This window comes from Phacochoerus africanus, chromosome 1 (genome assembly GCF_016906955.1).
Source record: "Phacochoerus africanus isolate WHEZ1 chromosome 1, ROS_Pafr_v1, whole genome shotgun sequence".
NCBI classification, from domain to species: Eukaryota; Metazoa; Chordata; class Mammalia; order Artiodactyla; family Suidae; genus Phacochoerus; species Phacochoerus africanus.
The window spans coordinates 261,276,877-261,298,569 of NC_062544.1; the positions used below are offsets into that span (position 1 = coordinate 261,276,877).

At 36.3% G+C, this 21,693-nt stretch overlaps 1 long non-coding RNA gene across 2 annotated transcripts in view; it reads left to right on the top strand.

Moving 5' to 3' along the window:
• Positions 1 to 21,693, top strand: part of LOC125135060 (uncharacterized) — a 294,915-nt gene that overhangs the window by 123,482 nt on the left and 149,740 nt on the right. The window lies entirely within an intron of this gene.

A 21,693-nucleotide genomic window follows, 5' to 3' on the forward strand; every position in this document is an offset into this window, starting at 1 on the left:
CCTCCTCACCCTTCCCTACTGCCACCCAAGTATAGCATCTCATCTATTTCTCTATATGAATCTGCTATTTACCCAAGGGAGGGACTTTCTCATGCATGCAGCTCAGTGCTGTGATGATTTCAATGGTGCCAGCATATTTTAACCACATCATTATCATGTAGTCCCAAAGCCTTGCTCGCTGAAAACACCATCTTTAAAAGGATTTCATTTCCATTAATCAATTTTAAAACTTGAGATTCAAGCACAGAAAGCATTTATTAGAATGTTCCCTACTTGTTCCCACATTCATTTCATTCTCTTGGCTATCTAAGAAAAAGGAATTGTGCAGAAGTCTTTTCTCTCTCCATGCTTACCTCTCCTTTATATATCCCCCCCGAGCCCCCCCAAGTCTATTCTTCCATACAGTAGTTAAATCAGAGCATGCGGCAGGACCGCATTGTCTGAGCTGGTGGCCACACAAGTACTTTGTATTCACTGGAGGTTCAGAAGTACAGCAGCTGCATATAAATATGCATAGTTGAGAGATTCATGATGGTGCCACCTCATTCTAGTGCTGGTTGGCTGCAGTGCAGGCACTACAAATCAATGAACATTTTCCCCATCCATCAGCTGCTCGCTTGCAAGCAGACAAAACACTTACAATGCCAGAAACCCACAGAGAGCTCCTTAGTGAACGAAACCTCACTGTCGCAAGATTCAGAATAGCCCTCTCCCTCCCACCCTGAACCTCTACAGCTCTCGACCTCAAATGTCTTTTTTATCCAAGGTGGATTGCAAGCACTTAAAAAAATAGCATGAGGAAAGAAAGAGAGAAAAAAAAAGGAGCAATGATAAATCAGGGTTTGAGGGTCCTCACATTACACTCGTCATAAAACAAAGGATCCTTTGAGCATTAACCCTTTTAGAGAATAAAATAAAGACGAACTTGCTTATGTTGGCTATATTGCTTTACAGTTGTAGAGTTTGAGTGTTGAAGCATTTAAGTGTGCAAAGCCTTGTGCCATGCTTTGGCAGACCTTTGTGATTTATCTATAGTTATTCGTTGCTTTTCAGTATCGAAGGAGTTATAATATGCTGATATAAGAAAAGTAAATCGTAACTGTACTTAATAAGTAGAAATCATGTTTTTTCCCATGGATTGAACAGTTCCTGCAAAGGACTCAGATACATTTATATTGTCAACCATTCAATCCATGTAATAATTTTAATAAAAGCTGAATTTCATTTAATAAAATTTCCTGTGAAATATATTAATGAATCAAATGTATATTTCTTGGTGAAAAGATATACATTCATTGCATCTAAAGAACAAATATATTTTTCATTTTAGATAGATTACATTAGCAACAAAAATGGTTCATTCTTGTGTAGAGTTCATTCTTACCTATCCATCAGTTTATAACACTCCCTGACAACTTGACAATCAACTTACCGATAAGAGTAATAATCAATTAGATTTCTCATTCATTTTTTTTCAACTATTGCAGTTACTTATTATAGCACTCAGCAACATAAAATAATATATGATAATATCTATAGTCCCTGTTTTGAAGATGTGGATAGGAAATACAGTTATACAAATAATCATGTGACTTTCAAATTTTGAAGAAATGTAGTTGGGGTTTGGCATATTCAAGAGACTTAGTAAATATTTGATAAGCATATATAACATTGATTAAAAGTTATCTGTCTGATTACTATGTTTGGTTACCATACTGCAGGAATGGTAAAAACAAATATAGTTAAGGTAGCTATAATTGTCCTTAACTATGGCTGAGAGAAGCTGACTGACATGCCCATGTTTTGTTTGCTTGCAAGCAGCAAAACCAAAATTCGAACCCCTATCTACTTAACTCCAGAGTCCATCCATTCACTTCCACTAAGCCATGTTGAATTACAAGACAGAATGTGATAATTGCTCTAGTGGATCAGAGGAGATAAAGATCACTTCCAACTGAGATGACCAAAGAAGACATCATTAAGAAGGAGTAGCATCTGAGCAAGCCTTTGAAGAACAGGCACAGCAACAAAGCAGAAACTACAGACAGGGGTGAGCACTGGCGAAACCTTATGACTCTGGAAAACAAGTTTCTAGACAGACAAAGGGCATCTCTTTCAGTGAAATGGATGCTGTAAATAATACCATTATTTAAAGAATTCCTCACCAGACTCCTCACTTATGAGAAATAGAGGCCACAAAGTGATTGATATTTCAGCTTTCAAAAAAGAAGTCAAACTTCCTTCTTCATTTCTGAAGTAAACATTTGAACCAAATAACCAGTGAAGACTCCTCTAGAGAGTTCTATGTTGTAACGCTTTTCTTTCCTTTTTTTTTTTTTTCAGAATATAAAAAATTGCTAGAAGTGGCTGATTCAGTATTCTAGTTATATAATCTGTGTATATGTAGTTATTCTCAGATTACAAAGCATATCTAGATATTTATATATCTATATGTCTATATATCTATATAAATAAGTTATATGCATTTAACTAATCTAAACTCTAAATTTAATTTCAAGAGAGTCTTTTTTTTTTTTTTTTGGCCATGTATTTTTCCCTATTTTGCTTCCCATTAGTGCTGGAATACAAACAAATTCTTATAACTATTTAATCAATACTTAAGCATGTATTAAACACATGATAAAAACAAGATTTGGAGGTTATGCACTTTCTCATAGTATCTATTTCTGTATTTCAGCTATTGGAGAAAGTATAGAGATTGGAATGTTATATATTCACTCGTTAATAAAAGGCATTTTGTAGTATTCGAATGCTTTTGAGCAGATTCACATATTTCCCACTTTTCTAGCCTATAACTCAGACAATAGTCAAAGCAATAATTTGGCAATATTTATCAAATATGTATCACTGATATATATATATATACTGTATATATATATATACTGTAATATATACTGTATGCACATGCACGCATGCAAGTAAGCAAGTTAAGGGAACATGAGAACTTAAGAGAATAATACAATACTTATTTTTTCCTGACTTCAAATCTTTTTTTGTCTGTCAACATTTTCCCCTAATTTTCCTTCCCCAACAAGAAAAAAGAACAAAGAGAGAGAAGTGTTTTGTTTGAATTTAGAGTGAGAAGAAAATCAAACACCATTTTTCTCATAATTTTTGCAAAGGCTATTAAAGGGATTTGAGTGGGGAGCTCTTCCTTGAATAGAATTGCCCTGGATGGAATTCCATCCTGCCATTGTTGCCGCCAGGCACATTCGGGGGAACTGGATGTATTGAGAGTCCTAGACTCTTTCATTTTCCATCTCACTGTTTCTCTTATGTCCGAAAGTAGTATGTTTGGGTAAATACTTATTTGGATTCCAATCTCTGTGAAATTGAGCTGAATTTATTAGGTTTGTTTTATTGATTTGAATTAAATTAAACTCCACTTGTAGCAAACAATACAGTGCTTTGATCATTTTAATTCTTGTTCTGATCTTAAGTGGGGATAGTTTAAGCTCATTTTGGTTAAATCAGTTTATGGTCAAATTGGCTAATCTTCTTAAATATTTACTGACCATCAACTATATTCATTAACACTGAATTCTGTTAAGATGAAAGGAAATAAAACAAGTTTTCAGACCTTGATCCTTGAAAAGTTAACCAATTTAAGGATGCTAAATGAGTGATAAGGTATTCAAAGCCCTTTGGAAGTTTGAGACCAGGAACTTCTATAAGTCCTGATTTGTAATCAGGCAGTACTGGCACACTTTCTAGTGGGAGACAACCCTCAAGATAAATTTACTCTTTGGCATTCTGAGCATATGCAAGTTGAAAACCACTGCTTGAGGCTCTGAAAGTCATTGAGGAGTTCCCATCGTGGCTCAGCATAAACAAATCCTACTAGGAACCATGAGGTTGCAGGTTCCATCCTTGGCCTTGCTCAGTGGGTTAAGGATCTGGCATTGCCGTGAGCTGTGGTGTAGGTCAAAGACATGGCTCAGATCCCACGTTGCTATGGCTCTGGTGTAGGCTGGTGGCTACAGCTATGATTAGACCCCTCGCCTGGGAACCTCCATATGCAGTGGGAGCAGCCCTAGAAAAGACAGAAAGACAACAACAACAACAGCAGCAGCAGCAAAGAAATAAAGACATTGAAACAATTTGTGCAGACAATCACTAAATAAAAAGTGGATGAAACCAGAGCAATGGGTAGATTGCAATAAATTCTACTATCATAATGTGAAAAACCCTCTCTATAGAAGATACAAATACTATTCTGTAGGTATGAGCTTAAGTTAGAAGGACTTTAGTTTTATAAAGGCATTTCTGGTGGGAAGCTTGAGTTCTTTTTAAATAAGATCATTGATTTTTGTCCAGCGAAATTGTCAAACTTAGAGCATGGAATCATTCAGAACAAACACTATTTAGTAATTTCGAAACCAGGCATGGAATGGAATGCTTAGATTTCAAGCAAAGAGAATATGAATAAATGCCAAAGAAGTACAATGGCATCTTAAGACTGGAACTTGGATAGAATGTTAACCTAAGAGCCCTTAAGTCTTCCCATTTTTCTTAGTTACTGTCTATATAATCATCTCTTTGACTAAGCAGCAGTAAAATGTTAGGCTGGAACCAACATTCAGATGTGAATTGCTTCAAGTTAGTCCATTTACCCTCTCAGTGAACTTAGAAATGTGTTTCAAATCATATAAATCTCAGATTTCTCAGCAACAAAATGTAAAATAATAATTGTTACCAAACCTACCTTCCAGAACTGTGAGGGTTCTGTAAGAAGTAAATTAGTCTGCTGTAAAAAATGGAGAAGCCCACATTTGAAACATTGTCATTGCTGTTCTATGATAATTTTTTTCTAATGTTCAAAAAGTCAAGTAAGTGTGTTTTAAGTTCTATCTTTAAATAACTTTCTTGTAGACAGAAGCACAGATATTCCTGTGTTATTTCTTAAGTCTTTTCTTCTCTTATAAAACTGATAAAAACTGTCTGATCTACACATTCATTAGTCTAATCTGAGACCAGAGGAAAGGTGAAGGCATATTAAAATATTTATAAAATCTGTCACTAGGAAAACTGTAATTGTGGACAAAATAATGAGAAAATAATTTATACATTAATAAGTAGAGTGTAATTGTGAACTTGTGAAATGGTTAATTGAACATTGTATTCCAAAACCATATTATTTCTTAAAATCTACAACTGTCAAAGAATTTGAAAAACAAATGTCTTAAGATTTAAAAGCTATTTTTATATTTAAAACTTACTATTGATTCCACAATAAAGTGCTACATGGCAGAAATATTGTTAGCTAAACAAACATATATTTGGCTAAAAAAATAATTTTGACCAAATTGACATTCCATTGTCAGTATTCATGCCCTGTATATGCGGTTTCAAATGAAATTTTGGCCACCCCAAAAAACCTAGGTAACAGGAACCCATCTCATCCACAAAATGATTTGTTTATTTTTTAAGCTAAAATTGCATCCCAATAATAATTTTAAATGTTATTCCTCTACCTACCTAATGAAAAATATTGGGTTCTTAATTTGCCATTTCTTAACTCACTCACTACTTCTCATAGACAAAACCAAGAAATTTCTACCTGTGTAGGCAGGGTAAAGTTTTGGGTTTTAGAATAAGCCTTAGAAAGTTCAGAGTCTAACTGTACTACATCATACCTAGGGCAAGTTGGCTCCTGTTCTGTGAAAATGGAGATTATATCATTTCTTTTCAAATTTTTTATAAAGGTGAAAAGGGGATATGCATAGCACAAATGAACTAGCTTGATGCCTACCTCTTGCTGAATGCTTAGTAATCATTGGTATTGCCATTCAGCCAATCATTCATGAATAAGAAAGAGATGGGACAGACAAAAATTGTAGGCAATTATAATACAGTATAATAAGTATACTGAAGTATGCAGAACAAGATAATGAAACAAAAATGTCTAACTCAGATTTGAGAGAGATGTACGAGTATTAGTTTAATCATTCAGTCCCTTAACAAGTATTTATTTAATGCCTACTGTATACTAGTCATTGTCCAAGAAGCTAAAAATACGGTAAAAGAAAAAGATACTGTGTGTTCTATGGAGACAGGTATCATCTTGTGTGAGAAGACAGTATTCTAATTATTACTACACTAAATATAAATCACCACTGTAACAGTCGCTACTAAGTAACCCAGAGCTTCTCAGCTGAGGGTGATTTTGTTCCTCTCTGGAGACAATTGACAATGTATGGAGATTGAGTTGTCACACTGGGGGCGTGCTACTGGCATCTGATGGATACTTCTTAACATCCTACAACACAAGGTATGGGACCTTACAATAAAGAGTTATCTAGGTTAAAATGCCCGCTGTGCCAAGGTTGAGAAATCCTGAAGTAATACGCCCATGATGGCAGGAGTGCCCCTCTTTTTTACACTGACATATTCGAGTGCCTAGCAATATGCCTGTCACATAATAGGTACAGGTGACCTTCGGTATCCATGGCAGATTGGTTCCAAGAAGCACTGTGGATACCAAACTCCACAGACGTTCAAGTCCCTTAGTCACCCCCATACCCACGGGTTCTACATGGGCAGATTCTGCATCCAGAGATTCAACCAACTGAGAATTATAAGCATACTATGCTATCTGTGATTGGTTGGATCCACAGAACCCTTGGATTCAGAAGGCTGTTGTATTTAGTAAATATCTGTATAGCAAATGAATTGGTTGTGAAAAGGTGAAGCACGTATATATAAAAGTCTGGGCTTAGAGTAAGCAGGTTATGCTAAGGAGCTGAAATAAGGCTGGTGAGTTTGGAATCAAAGCAAGCAAGAGGATGATTCCATTGAGAAAACCAATGAGAATGGGTGTATAGATATTTAATCTCTATTTACAAATCTCAATTACTTTGTATGTAAAACTTAAATTGTCCCTCCTGAAAATCCATATAGTTTCTTTTTATTTTGTTCTCGTTGGAAAACAGGTTATACATGTTTAAGTGAATCCAATCTTTTTCTTTATTTTTTTCCTTCCTTCCTTCCTTCCTTCCTTCCTTCCTTCCTTCCTTCCTTCCTTCCTTCCTTCCTTCCTTCCTTCCTTTCTTTCTTTCTTTCTTCTTTCTTTCTTTCTTTCTTTCTTTCTTTCTTTCTTCTTCTTTCTTTGTCAAAGAAGTCTAAAATATACTAAACCTATCATTTTGTCTCTGCTGATTTCTCTTTTCCAAGTTCTTAGAATTGTGGTTTAGATCAAGAGCACCAGAGAAGTATCATTTAATGACTCGAACAATTGCATATGTAAGAACAAATAACTGGGAGGGGTTGGATTCTTTAGAGCAGTAGTTCTTGCGGATGGGATGCTGGAGCAGAAATAGGATATTTCAAAAAAGTTGAAAGATCTGTTTCGACTTTCTATTCCTGACATTTGCATCCAACCAAAAAAATGGAACATTCCTCTCTCAGATGAAGTACTCTGATTGCCCGGATGAGGCAGTGTCTATCCTTTATCTGCTCTCCCAATTCCTTGTATATCATTTCTTAGTGATGCTTACATTATACATATTTTCCATTCTTCTTTACCAATGAGGAAATAATTAAACAGTTTGTGAATGAAGCATGGTTAATATATCACTGATATTGACTACATTTGCAAAAATCTTAGAACATTTGATGGATCAGCAAAAGCAGCAACATGTTAGAAGCGACTTGCCTCTGTGTGTGTATAATATATTCTAAGCAGTTCATTCCACCTATGATTACTGGAACTGCAGCTCTCCTTCATCGAAAAGGAAAATATGCCCTACTGTGCACACACATGTATGTACATGTGCACGTGCAGACACAAACACACACATACACACACACACATTTTTGCCAGTCACGCCCAAGGTCACAGTAGTAGCCCTTTGCATTTGAAGGTGATACATAGGGAATGTAAGTGAGGAAGGAAGAGAGAGATGAGGGCATGTGCAGCTGAGTGTTTATGTCTACTCATATCAGGTTCCAACCTTATTTGAAAAGGGGAAAGCGTAGCTAAGAATCGGGCAGAATCAACACATCATTTAAATATTTTACCATTTTAAATCAAATCCTCCATGTGATATCCAATATTCCTAAGTTGCAAATTGTGCTACTATATACGTTTGTATAGTTATTACAGTTTCATTATATATCCAAAGAGCTGCTATAATTAACAAAATCCACTTACTCCAAATTCAGTTTGAAATTGTGTGATGTGTTTTATCTGAGTGTCCCACCCCTTTAGGCATGGTGTAACTAAAAACTTTGAGGGTCATAAACTGAAATTCTTAAAAATGATAGCTAAAACCCTAGCAGAGTCACTCCTGGGATTTCTTCTATGCCCCAGGGGAGAAGTGGAAAACCCTTATCAATCTGTTGCCCACCTTGAAGCTTTTCTAGTACAGGTGAAAAGTTGCATCTTTCTCATGGATGAAGCAACTTCAGGAGTATTTTGTCTATATCATGACATTTTTTGAAGTAGACTAAATCTAGAATGAGGCCATGTTCTGGGGGCTGAGCAATCCTCACTCCCATGTAGGATGGTGACTTTTTTTTTTTTTTTTTTGCTATTTCTTTGGGCCGCCCCCGTGGCATATGGAGATTCCCAGGCTAGGGGTCGAATCAGAGCTGTAGCCACTGGCCTACGCCAGAGCCACAGCAATGCGGGATCCGAGCCACGTCTGCAACCTACACCACAGCTCACGGCAACGCCGGATCGTTAACCCACTGAGCAAGGGCAGGGACCGGAACCCGTAACCTCATGGTTCCTAGTCGGATTCTTTAACCACTGCGCCACGACGGGAACTCCAGGATGGTGATTTTTACCTACATATGAACATCAGAAATTCCTGGGGTCCTTTCAGAATGCACATGCCTTGGACTCAGTAGGTCTAGAGTGGAGCCTTGGCCTGTGTGTTTTAAAAAGACTCCCACGTAAACCCACTGTACACTCTGGATTAAAAATCACCAATCTTGGAGTTCCCGTCATGGCTCAGCAGAAATGAATATGAGTAGTATCCATAAGGACACAGGTTCAATCCCTGGCCCCCCTCAGTGAGTTAAGGATTGGGAATTGCCACGAGCTCTGGTGTAGGTCCAGATGCAGCTTGGATCCAGTGTTGCTGTGGCTGTGGCACAGGCCAGTGGCTACAGCTCTGATTTGACCTCTAGCTTGGGAAACTCCATAAGACACAGGTGCAGCCCCCCCCTTCCCCCAAAAAAGGACAAAAAATAAATCACCAATCTAGAGTTATCTTCCCACAGTCATGCTATGAGGGCTCCTAATATTTGTCCCTATTGGACAGAATGGTAAGAGATACCATTCTTTAGGACAATGACCTGCTACCCTATGAGTTTTGGATGTAGACTACCCTAACTTGCCTTCCCTTTCTTTCCACACTTTTGCTTATCATTCACATCTTATATGAAAGCAAAGCTCTAACTTCTTTGCCCATGTTTATATAACATTTCAAAGGAAATTTTTTATAGTATCAAATATTTCCAGAGTTCTTGTCGTGGCTCAGTGGTTAATGAACCTGACTAGCATCCACGAGGACATGGGTTGGATCCCTGACCTCACTCAATGGGTTAAGGATCTGGCGTTGCCGTGAGCTGTGGTGTAGGTTGCAGACTTGGCTCAGATCCTGCATTGCTGTGGCTCTGACATAGGCCAATGGCTACAGCTCAGGTTCACCCCTTAGCCTGGGAACCTCCATATGCTGCTGGTGCATTCCTGAAAGACAAAAAGACCAAAAATAGAAAATAAAAATATTTCCAACTACTAATTTATTTTGAAAGATTCCATTTTAAGTAATATAAACGAACGAATGCTGTATGCTCCTTTGAGAAATAATAAATTAGATAAATATTTTCAGAAGGCAATGATAATGAAGTAAATAACAATATGTATAAATAAGTAAACAATATATCAAAGAATAATAATTATAGTTTTCCCCAGGGAGTATCTTTATATCTAATGTCTAACCCATTAGACAATAGATACCCTGAAGCTCATACATACTTTAATTAAAATGTGACTCATCCTTTTCTATATTTTAAATAGTATAGAAATGACCTATTTTCTTCTTTTTTAAAAAATATTTTATGGGTCGAACCTGTGTCTGGAGTTCCTGCGATAGCACGTGAGTTAGGAACCTAACTGCAGTGGCTTGGATCCCAATAGAGTTTCAGGTTCGATCTCTGGCCTAGCTAGGTAGGTTAAAGTATCTGGTGCTGCCTAACTTACTGTGCCATCACAGGAGCGCCAACCTATTTTCAAATTGATATTTTATTTGTGTATCATATGTGAAGAAATCATAGCCTTGTTTTTACTTATGCAATAAACATTAGAAAAACATTATCAGGTAATACTAAATATAATGCCTGCCTTTATAATACTACTGAAACTATTCTGCTGCTGTGAACATGTAATGAGCTAAAATCCAAACGGCATATGTAATCTTTACTATACTGGACTTCTTGATGCATTTGACTTTGACAACCACTCTATTTGAAATTTTATTGACTTTGAGACTCTCCTCATTCTTTTTTTCCTTCCTATCTTTCACCTTTTCTTCTCTCTGTTTCCAGGAACACCATTATGTATCCTTCTTGAATTTCTTCTCTCTACACTCTACACAGGTTTCCAGGTGAGCAGAATGATTCCCATAACTTCAACTCTTACTAGTGGGAGTTTTCCTAATTTTCATATTGAAGAAAATGACTTCTTATCTGAATCATATATTCCCTGCCCTCTAGTGGCTCTAACCAGTATCTTAAATCACAAAGTCATATCTCAACATTTTCCTCCTCAAATTAATTGTTATTCTTACACCTTCCATCCGAGGTGCTGGCATCAGAATGAACCAGTTTTCCGGCTCCTCCTTCCCCACCTTCACCCATATCGGACTCCTCCTCATATGGCCTCCTAAATATTTCTTCAAACTGTCCTTTCTCTCCCTGTGTAGTCCCACTGCTCTGCTTTAGCACTCATCATCTCTCTTTTGAACTGCTACAAAACACTCTTAATCTGTTTCTCCATTTTAAGTCTTGCCTGATCATTCTACAATGAAATAAAAATCTTAATGCATTACCCCACACGTACCCTGAAAGCATCAATTGTGTATAATAGAAATAGCAAATAGAGCACCAATGCCGTGACTCCCTGGCATCTATGGACATTTTATTAAGGAAAATATTCTAATTTAGCATATCCTAATATTCATACAGAATCTTTTTGAAACAGAAAACAAGCCACACAGTTACATCATAAAAGCTTCGGCAATAAGAGTAAATTTGCTTGCTGTAACAATTAGGACAACCCCCTTAGTACAACGCAAGTTCATCCATGATCTGGCCTTTGTCACATTCTCCAGTTCATCTCCAGCTACTCCCTGACTCATATTCTACGTAACACTTTTGTGACTGTCATTTCTTTCTAACATCATGCTGTTTCTTCTTTCTGGGATTTACTTGTATTGACTTCTGTGTCTGGAGCCTTTCTCTTTACACTCCCAACTTTTTCCCAGTTCCAATTCCAGTTAGTTCTTACCTGTCCCTGAAGAGCCAGCCTGGTCTGCACCCTCATCCTGACTCCAATGAGAGATGATAGATTAGGAGACATCCTAGTCCATGTCCCTATAATATTCTATGCATATTTCCATCAATGTCTGTCATCATTGCTGTTATTGTTCTGTTAGCCCCTCTCCACTTATGTGTTTATATAACCCAGTAGATGATAGGTGTCTTGAAACAGAAACACAGTTTTATTATTCTTTGCAGTCTGAGACAAACTTAAACAGTAACTAGCACCTAACCAAGCACTATATAATATGAATCAAAGATTTAGAAGTATTACTGCAAATGGGAAAAAAAATGGTATATATGGGAAAGATTTTCATCTTTCTTTAAAGCAAAAGTCACCAACTTCTGATGTGTCCTCTCCAGCCCAATACTGTCCGCTCTAATTCACGTAATTAATTCATGCTGCCAGGTTGCTATGGGAATTAGAGTTTTAGATATCTGTGTAAATACCAGAAACACGAAATACATTTTCCATAAAAATGTACATCTAAATGATGACGGAGCTAATGACTTCAGAGTAAACAAATTTTTTTTTTGAAATTGCTTCCAAATATCTAAATTCTGGGGGGTTTGTCATGAATTATTATTATACATCATACCTCAAAGCTATATACATTTTACATGTATTTGTCTTAGCCCATATTTAAAATAATGCTTATGACTTGATTATTTGTGCAATGTAAGTACTACTTATTCATCTCAGAGACATGTTTTACCTTTATATGGTTTCAGAACATGTAATAAAATTGTTTCAAAATAGTTTTTATAACAATTCATACTTCTTTTCTGGTCTTCTTGGCCATAAAATGAAGACCTATCTTTGCCTTCAGTTGAAAGTAAGTATAAGACCTCTATATAGCCTGGAGAAATTTTTTATAAAAATTCCCTTTGTATACCACTGTATTTTCAGAGTCCTTAAAATTTTTTTCTTAATCTTTTATTTGTGTGATTGTTATAAAACCAAACAGAAGTAATTACATGATAATATAGGTATTTCCATATTGTCTGCCTCTGAATTCTTGTTCAAGCTGTGTGTATGTGTGTACACATTGTTTGAAAAGAATGTGAGAAGAAAGGGGCAGAGGAAAAAGGGCTCAGTTTCAAAATACAAATGCTGCATAATTTGATCCAATAATGCATGAGCTTTTGAGCTGGAACTTAGGTGAGCTGGATCTCATATTTTACATGGAATGTTTTGAGAATCATGAGACGGTAATAGGAAGTGTTTCCCCTTGATTCACGGAAACATCAGTAAATAGCACAACATGGTTTTCTCTTTGGTGTCTGAATATAATCTGGTGACTTGAGATTTGGAATGTGTTGAAATAAAATTGTTTTTCTGAAAATATGAAACAATATGTGCATCGGCCAATTCACAAGAGATGAATGGGAGGCTCTCCAGAAGTATAATTAAAAAATTGCGGAGAAAACGATCTGTATGACAAATAGGAAGAGTTCCCTTTTTATCCTTGTTTCGTGTTAGCCAAGTAAACCAACTTCACTTGCAGAAAAATGGAGCAGGAAAATCTGGCCAAGGAAATGACTGATCTCTGGCCTTAGTTAAGACTATATTTCATGTGTAGGAGCACTGATAGGAATAGTTTCCTCTGAATTATGTTGCAGCTCTATTCATTTATTCCCTAGAGTTTCCTGAGTCCTTACTCCATGCTAGGGATAATGGTCTCAACACAGAATTGACCCCACCTCATACAGCTTACAGTTTAGTGGCAGAGAGAAGCAGATTAGTCAATATTCACATAAATGAAAGTAAAATGTTCATGGTTACAGTCACTAAGAAGAAGTAAACAGAGGAGTGGGGGAAGCCTGTCTGAGGACGTAAGACATCACTTGACTTTGCAGGATGCATAGATGTTAAGGAGGCAAAAGGAAAAAGGAAGTGAGCTATGCTGTATCTTGTTTTAAAAATTGTATACATTTTATCGGAGTGTAGGTGATTTACAATGTTGTGGTAGTTTCAGGTGTACAGCAAAGTGAATCATCCATACATATACATGTATGTATGTGTGTGTGTGTGTATATATATATATATATATATCTCCTTTCTTTTTCAGATTTTTTTCCCATGTGGGCCATCACAGAGTATTGAAAACTGTTCCCTAGGCTGTGTAGCAGGTCCTTGTTACTAACGGATTCCAGTAGCGTATATATGCCATTCCTACCCTCCCAGTCCACCCCTCCCCTCAGCCTTCCCCCTTTGGTAACCCTAAGTTTGGTTTCAAAATCTTTGAGTCTGTTTCTGTTTCAGGAATAAGTGCTTTGTCATGAAGACGCACGTTCTCAGAAAAGGGTAAAAAACCACACCTAGAAAGCACACACACTGACTTTCAACTGTTATTGGTATCTGAAGGGGGGATGGGGGAAAATGAAATATGTTGGGTAGAACTTCCACCACAATAAGATATTTTTCTAGCTTTCATTCTAAATGGAACAGATAATAAATATTTTAGAAATAAATGTATAAAATGGTGGGTAGTAGTAAATTCTGTGAAAAATAAAGCAAAACAAGAAGACAGAAAAGCTGGGAAGGACCTTTCTCAGCAGACCCCTGAATGAAGAGACATAATGAAGAGACCCCTGTTTAATTTTTTATGACCCAGAGGAAAAAAATGATTTTGGCAAAATGGTAATGCCTATTTAATCTGGGTTGGATATTTAGAGCCTTCTTATAATTTGATACTTCTGTACATTTCTATTTTGAAATATTTTAAAAATCATTATGTAATGTATATATTTTTCCTCTGTAGGAGGGAGGCTGATGTCTCCAAGGTCCTGGAAGAATCTAGGTTAGCACCAATAGTATGGTAGGAGTTCCATGTGAGACAAGCCTGGAGAAGTGGGTGGGTGCTAAACAGCAGGAACTTGCAGACTCTGTTGAGAATGTCAGTCTTTATTCTAAGAGCAATGGGACGACATCGAAGGAGTTTAAGCATGGGTGGGAGTGATAGGATTGGATCTGTGTTTTAAAGAATTTAAAGATTTCTATTTAGTCAAGAAACTTTAAGCTAGCCTTTACCATTTTCCAGGCTCCATGCTAAGTGTATGGTGGTGAAAGCTCTTTACACTTAAAGAACTTGAAGTCTAGAGATGGGTGAATGTTTTGCTATCGTCTATAGATGAACTCGCTGGCTAGATATTTTGGTATCTACTGCAAGCTGTTTGTTCTGCATCTTCAACTTTGACAAAGATTGGGAAATCACCTTGATTTGAACGGCTTTGAGAAGTTTGGTCTTACACTAGGTTATTTATTGGGGAGAAAAATTGTTTTTTGTGTAATCAAGTAGTTTGTTATATACTATTTTACCAGTTTTCTATTTTAGTCATGCAAGATTTATGATCCTTTTTCAAATTGAGTCTTCTAATACTTCAAGGTCAAGAAATCCTAGGCATAGGGCAGAACAACTGTGTGAGGGAGGGACCTGTTCTTTGCTAAAACAGAACAGAGGAAAAAATCACCCTTTTGAAGTGTCACTTGAGGATCGGAACTTTACAGATTTTGCCAAAAAGGGAATTTAAACTTCAAGTATAAGTGATAAGTAAACTTTTTCGATTTTGGAGGCAGTATATATCTTCCGTCCAAGGCAGATATTCTAACTGATTCACTACTGTTGAAAATCCAGAAAAGTGATAAAGATGAACTCTTGATGAAAATATATATGTACATGGAAGGATGCCAAATAATTCAAAAATTTGGTTTAAGATCTTTTGAACATTTGCCTCTGACCTTGGTAGTTCCCAATGACTGAATCTTTTGAACATTTGCCTCTGACCTTGGTAGTTCCCAATGACTGACATCATTCCTCTGGTGTTTTATCTTTTTCCACAAAAGTTAACTAATATACATTTCAAAACAAATGAGGTTCATTGTTTGCCATAGAGGGAGTATTAGTGTTACTCAAACTTGGTCCTTGAACCCTTCTCTTAAATTGTATAAAAAACAGGGTTACAAAGTTACTCAATCATCTCAAGTGATTTATGGGCTTGGACATAAATTTCATAGCAACTTAGATTTTATCTAAGTAACTCAAATTGACGCCGTATAGAATTAGCTACTTTGCATTCGGCATCAAACAAGAGCAGTTTCTTCCTGGAACTTGGTAAATTATTAATCTTTGGAGCACCTAAAACTCCCTTATTATAATATAAAAAAATAATTACGCCCAGACTGTAATATCCATAGGTGAATACGGAGGAAGAAAAAAAATTATACCTAATAATGACACTTGCTTTTAAGTTAATTATAGGTATTATAAACAATTACTTGAATCATATGTGCTTCTATGCAAATGCCAAAACAGTAGTATAATTGAATCACATCGCTAAAGTATAACTTTTATATTCTCAGATTAGAATTGATTAAATTGATTTGTTTGAATATGGCCAGGGAACAAAATGAAGAGTAAAATAAGCTCAGAAAATGAGGGAACTTGATTTTCAATTCTTTCATATTTGTTACTATGTAGGTTCAACCCCAAGGAGAAAAAAAAAAAATTCTAATTTGGAAAACCTCTGCCTAAGTTTTTTTTTTTCTTTTATGGCCACACCCATGGCATATGGAAGTTCCCGGGCAAACGATTGACTTCAAACCACAGTTATGACCTACACCACAGCTGCATCAATGCCAGATCAGGTATCTAACCTAAACCTCCACAGCAACCAGAGCTGCTGCAGTCCGATTCTTAACCCACTGGACCACAGCAGGAACCCCTACATCACTAAAGCTGTGTGATACAGTAGAAAAGCAAATGGATTCAGAGTCTGCTAACTTAAAATTTAGTACCATCTTTCTCACTAGCAATTAGATGAAGTTACTTAAGGATCATATAACTATCTTTTTTTTTGCTTTCTCGACACCTACTTCAGAGCTTTTATAAGAGTAACAATAAGTAATTGAGGAATATGCTTTAAAGAATTTTAATATATGACAGAAACATAAAGCATTACAGTTATTCCATTAGACATTAAGGACTGAGAAACTTGACATATTGGTTGAAGGAGCCTTAGATTTTCATCTTCAGAGGGCCAGTCAGGTGGGGCCATGGGAATTTGGCTTTGAAGTAGCAGGGACCCAGATCAAAACTCTGCCTTTGACCTTTACAGTCTTTCTGATATTAGGAAGGTTCTGGTATTATCTTCATAGCACTTACCATCATTTGTCATGTCATATATTTATTTATAAATTAATTTGTTATTTTTGGGAGTATATAAACTCTGTATGAACAAAGACTTCCTCTTTTGGATGTAACCCTTCCCTTAATTCACATTAATTATCTTATATTTAACAAAATAAAAGTTGGGATATTTTAGGAATAAAATTCTGTGCATTTCTTCTATTGCAAAAGAAAATGCATTTAAGGAGAGTGTGTGTTTATCTTTTTAATAAATGATGTTAAACTTACTTTGTCATGTAGATAATAAACATAGCAAAAAATTAAGCCTGCTAGATCTGTGTGATTTTTTAAAATACAGCACATTTTTACCTGCATGAAGGTTTTTATTGCAGAAAGGTATCAAACATGACAGTCTGACAATCTGTCATTGCAGTGCCGTTGCTGCTTTTTCTAGATCAGCTGACAAGACCTTAGCTGGGCCTTTACAAGTTACTTAAGAATATTTGCCAAGACATCCTAGTGGGCCTGTTCCAGCTCTCACTGGGGAAAAAAAAAAAAAAAATCACCGGAGATCAATCTCTACAGCGGGTCTTTTGCCGGAAAACCAGTCATATCATCCTCTCCAAAAGAGCCTTTGTGGAGAAAAAGGCCTTATCAAATTCCTTGGCCATGAAGTTACTGTTAGAACTATTGTTAAACCATGCTATCACCACGCAAGGAAGCTGCAGCTTTTGAAAGGTCAGGAGTGGGCTTGTAATGATTTAGACCATCTTGTGATTATTAGGGAGTGAAGGTGGTTACAGAGCTATAAAAGCTTCAGGTCTTAGATCTGCTGTGAGAAGAATCCATGTGCCATTAACTAAACCACAACTTCCTGATATTAATAAGAGACCAAAACTTAGAGACTAACAATAACCCTCAGCCTACTGTGGGCTTATATTCAAAGTGTAGAATTGAGTTCTTCAAATTGTAGGGTGTAGAAGAGAAAATATGGTGTCTAAAAGGCTAGGCAGAAACAATACTTATTTCCTATGAACAAAAATGTATGCTTTGCTAATAATGTCAGAGAATTAAGTATTTTTAAATGGTGCTTTATTTTTTTTTTTACTCTTGTGTTTATTCTTCTGTGTTGATCAAAGAGAACACAGATATTCAAGTAAAAATATACTGCTAGTAGACATCATTTAATATGAAGAGGAGCCAGAAGTGAACCTCAAAGCTAAAAATGTGAATGTGTTAATGCCCATTATTCCTGAAATGACAATACTTGGTTTAGTGGAAATCAAAATAAAACATATGCTTTATTAGGCTTTATTTGTAAAGCTTATACATCTTAATTTATTGTTATATCTGTAAATTAAGAAAACATATAATCAAAGAGCTTTTAATTGCCAGTTTGCCTACAGTTATTACTATACTTTCAAACTCTATTGTGAAGTGTAATTCTCTATATGTTCATTATAAAAAGCATGCATATTTTGTGTTAGAGGCATAGAATGTAGACATTATACAGTTGGTTCTTCCTATGAACTTTTGGAGAAATGCTAAGGTCTAATTTTACTCTTCTTCCTCAAATGTATTGAGCAACTTTCTCTCTTTGTAAAATATACACTTGTTGTGACTTCTTACTTTGATGAAAGGACTGAAGCCTTAGGAATAAAAGCTTAGATACATTTATACAATTTTTAAAATACTCTTGATCGTTCAAACTTCATTTTTCTAAAAAGGATACCTTTTGAGTGCTTTTTGTAGCATCTTAATAAGCAGTGGTCTCCTCAGTGGAAGAGAAGAGCAAAGAACAAGAGAGTTTCTAATTAATTTTATATGAAAACTAGTAACTTGATAGTCACTTCTTTGTCTTTCTCCAGCTATCTGCAAAATCTCGACTTTCTCAGTAAGGTAACCTCAGCTTAAATTTGCAGTCATTTGTGCCATGGTAGGTTACTTTGAAACTTGCAGACATGTTTATTTACTATAACACTGATGTTAGATATTCAAAAAGCCAAAATACTAGTCTCTAGTCAAGAATATTTGAAAATATAGACTACATAATTGTTTAGAAGTACACATTTCAATATTTAACCGCATTTGCTTCTGTATGACACGTGCCCTCATGAAATACTGTGTGTATATTTACATTTATATATCTAATAAGGGTGCTGAACTGTAATTATAGGGCTTCTTATAGAAAATTGTAGAAAACACTGAAATTACTGAAATTTCAAAGAATATATTTCCTGCTAATTCTTCCATGCCTTTATTTCTCTTAAATGTGGTTGGGTTAAGTTGCTTAAACTTTGGCTCACAGATTTTTTTTCTCAATTATTTTTTGTCTTTTTGTTGTTGTTGTTGTTGTTGCTATTTCTTGGGCCGCTCCCACGGCATATGGAGGTTCCCAGGCTAGGGGTTGAATCGGAGCTGTAGCCACCAGCCTATGCCAGAGCCACAGCAACTCGGGATCCGAGCCACGTCTGCAACCTACACCACAGCTCACGGCAACGCCGGATCGTTAACCCACTGAGCAAGGGCAGGGACCGAACCCGCAACCTCATGGTTCCTGGTCGGATTCGTTAACCACTGCGCCACGACGGGAACTCCTCAAAATTCTTTCTTCATAATTTAAGCACAATTGAAAAATCAGAGCAATAAAATCCAACAGATACACCTTATCATTAATCATGCTTTACCTCAGAGTTCCTATTATGGTGCAGCCGAAACAAATCCGACTAGAAACCATGAGGCTGTGGGTTCAATCCCTGGACTTGCTCAGTGGGTTAAAGATCCTGCATTGCTGTGGCTGTGGTGTAGGCCAGCAGCCACAGCTCTGATTAGACCCCTAGCCTGGGAACCTCCATGTGCCATGATCGTGGCCCTGAAAAGACAATAATAATGATAATAATAATGCTTTATCTTCTTAGGGACACTGGTTACCTTGGCTAGATATTCCAAAATGTTCAAATTTCACATTTTGGAAACACTTTTTTATCTAATGTCTTTTTTATGTCTGACATAACTTTTATGACACTTATCCTTTGACATTCTGCAAGTGAATTAATTACTCCTTGAGTTGGTCCAGCAAGGGGAGAGGCATATACTGAAGTGTGAGCTTTCGGCATGGCACACACAAGCCGTTCCTGAAACCACAGCACAAGAAAACATCCCCACATTGCATTGCTGCTGACTCAACTCCCAGTGTCTTAAAATTCTAGGTCTTAATAGTACAGGGGTGGATTCTATGCTATGTAGTGTTGACTCTGTAACTGCACTTTCTGAAAACATAGAGGTTACTGTTAATAGCAAAACAAACTGGGCCATGGGTTACTGTCTATCTTAGGAAAGCATTTTCAGAAAATGGTTTAAAAAGCCATGTTTATTGTTACACAAATTACATTTTATTAAGAATCACAAATGATTGTATTTGTGTGTTTTTTTTTATAATAAAATCTAGCCAGAAAGCAAATGATTTCATTACTGTCTACAATAGCACAGATCAGTTTAGGAAGGGGAAGCATTTGTTAAGGCTTTAAGCATTCTTTGAAGGCTGCCCAGAAAACAGATTTTATGTGAAGTAGTACTGTGTGGCTTCCCTCATACCCAGCTCATTGTGTTAATGACTGGTTTTGTCAGCTTTGTAGCTCATGTGATTTTTCCCTTGATTCCCCCCCCCCCCCCGTTTTCTCTCACTGATATGTAAGCAACTTAAAGATTGGAATCCTATCATTTAACTCTTCGGTACAGTTCGCTTTCCCTATCCATGGGATCAGCATTCATGGATTCAACCAACTGCGATTTGGAAAGCACTCCAAAAAAAGAAAAGGAAAGAAAAATTCTAGGAAGTTCCAAAAAGCAAAACTTGAATTCTCTATGGAGACAGCTCTTTACAGTAGCATTTACATTGTACTTACAACTATTTACATTGTATTAGGTATTATAAGTGATCCAGAAATGACTTAAAGTATGTGGGAGGAGAGAAATAGATGAGGTGGATTGAGAGGTACAGATTTCCTGTTTCAAAATACATGAATCATGGGTATGAAATGTACAATGTGGAGAATATAGTCAGTAATTATGTAATATCTTTGGTGACAGATGGTAACTAGACTTACCATGGTGATCATTTTGAAATATATAGAAACAGCAATTCACTTTATTGTGTACCAGGAACTAACATAGCATTGGAGGTCAATTATACTTCAAAAACAAACAAACTCATAGAAAAAGAGATCAGTTTTGTGATTACCAGAGGGAGGTAAGGCAGGAGGGAGAATTAGATGATGGTAGTCAAAAAATACAAACTTCCAGTTAGAAGATAAATCAGTACTAGGCATATACTGTCCAGCATGATAAGGATAATTCACACCGATTTGTTTTACATGAAAGTTGTTAAGAGAGTAAATCCTGAGTTCTCATCACAAAGAAACATTTTTTTCTGTTTATTTTTGTATCTGTATGAAATGACAGATGATCACTAAATTTACTGTGGAAATCATTTCATGATGTATGTAAATCAAATCATTATGCCGTAAATCTTAAACGTATATAATGCTATATGTCAATTATATTTCAATAAAACAGGAAGACAAAAATTAATGTATATGGGAGGATGTGCATAGGTTATATGCAAATACGATGTCATTTTATGTAAAGGACTTGCACATCAGGTATTTGGGGATCCATGGGGGAAGGGAGGTCCTAGAACTAATCCCCTACAGATACCAAGTTAGGACTCTCCTTCCACCATGGAAAGGAGATTTGAATGAGGTAGATACAATAAACATTAATGCCATTGAGAGTATGATGCTTCATCAACAAGATGGAACTTATCCAGAGAAGAATACATGAGTTCACTCTCTCTACTCCTTTCCAATCTTCCAATCTTAGGAATTATAAAAATTAAGTAACTTAATGCTGTGGGATAAGTTTGAGCCTGAGAGATGGATATTCTACCCTTAGTTCTGCCATGATCTAGCTATGTGACCTTATTTTGCTTTGTAAC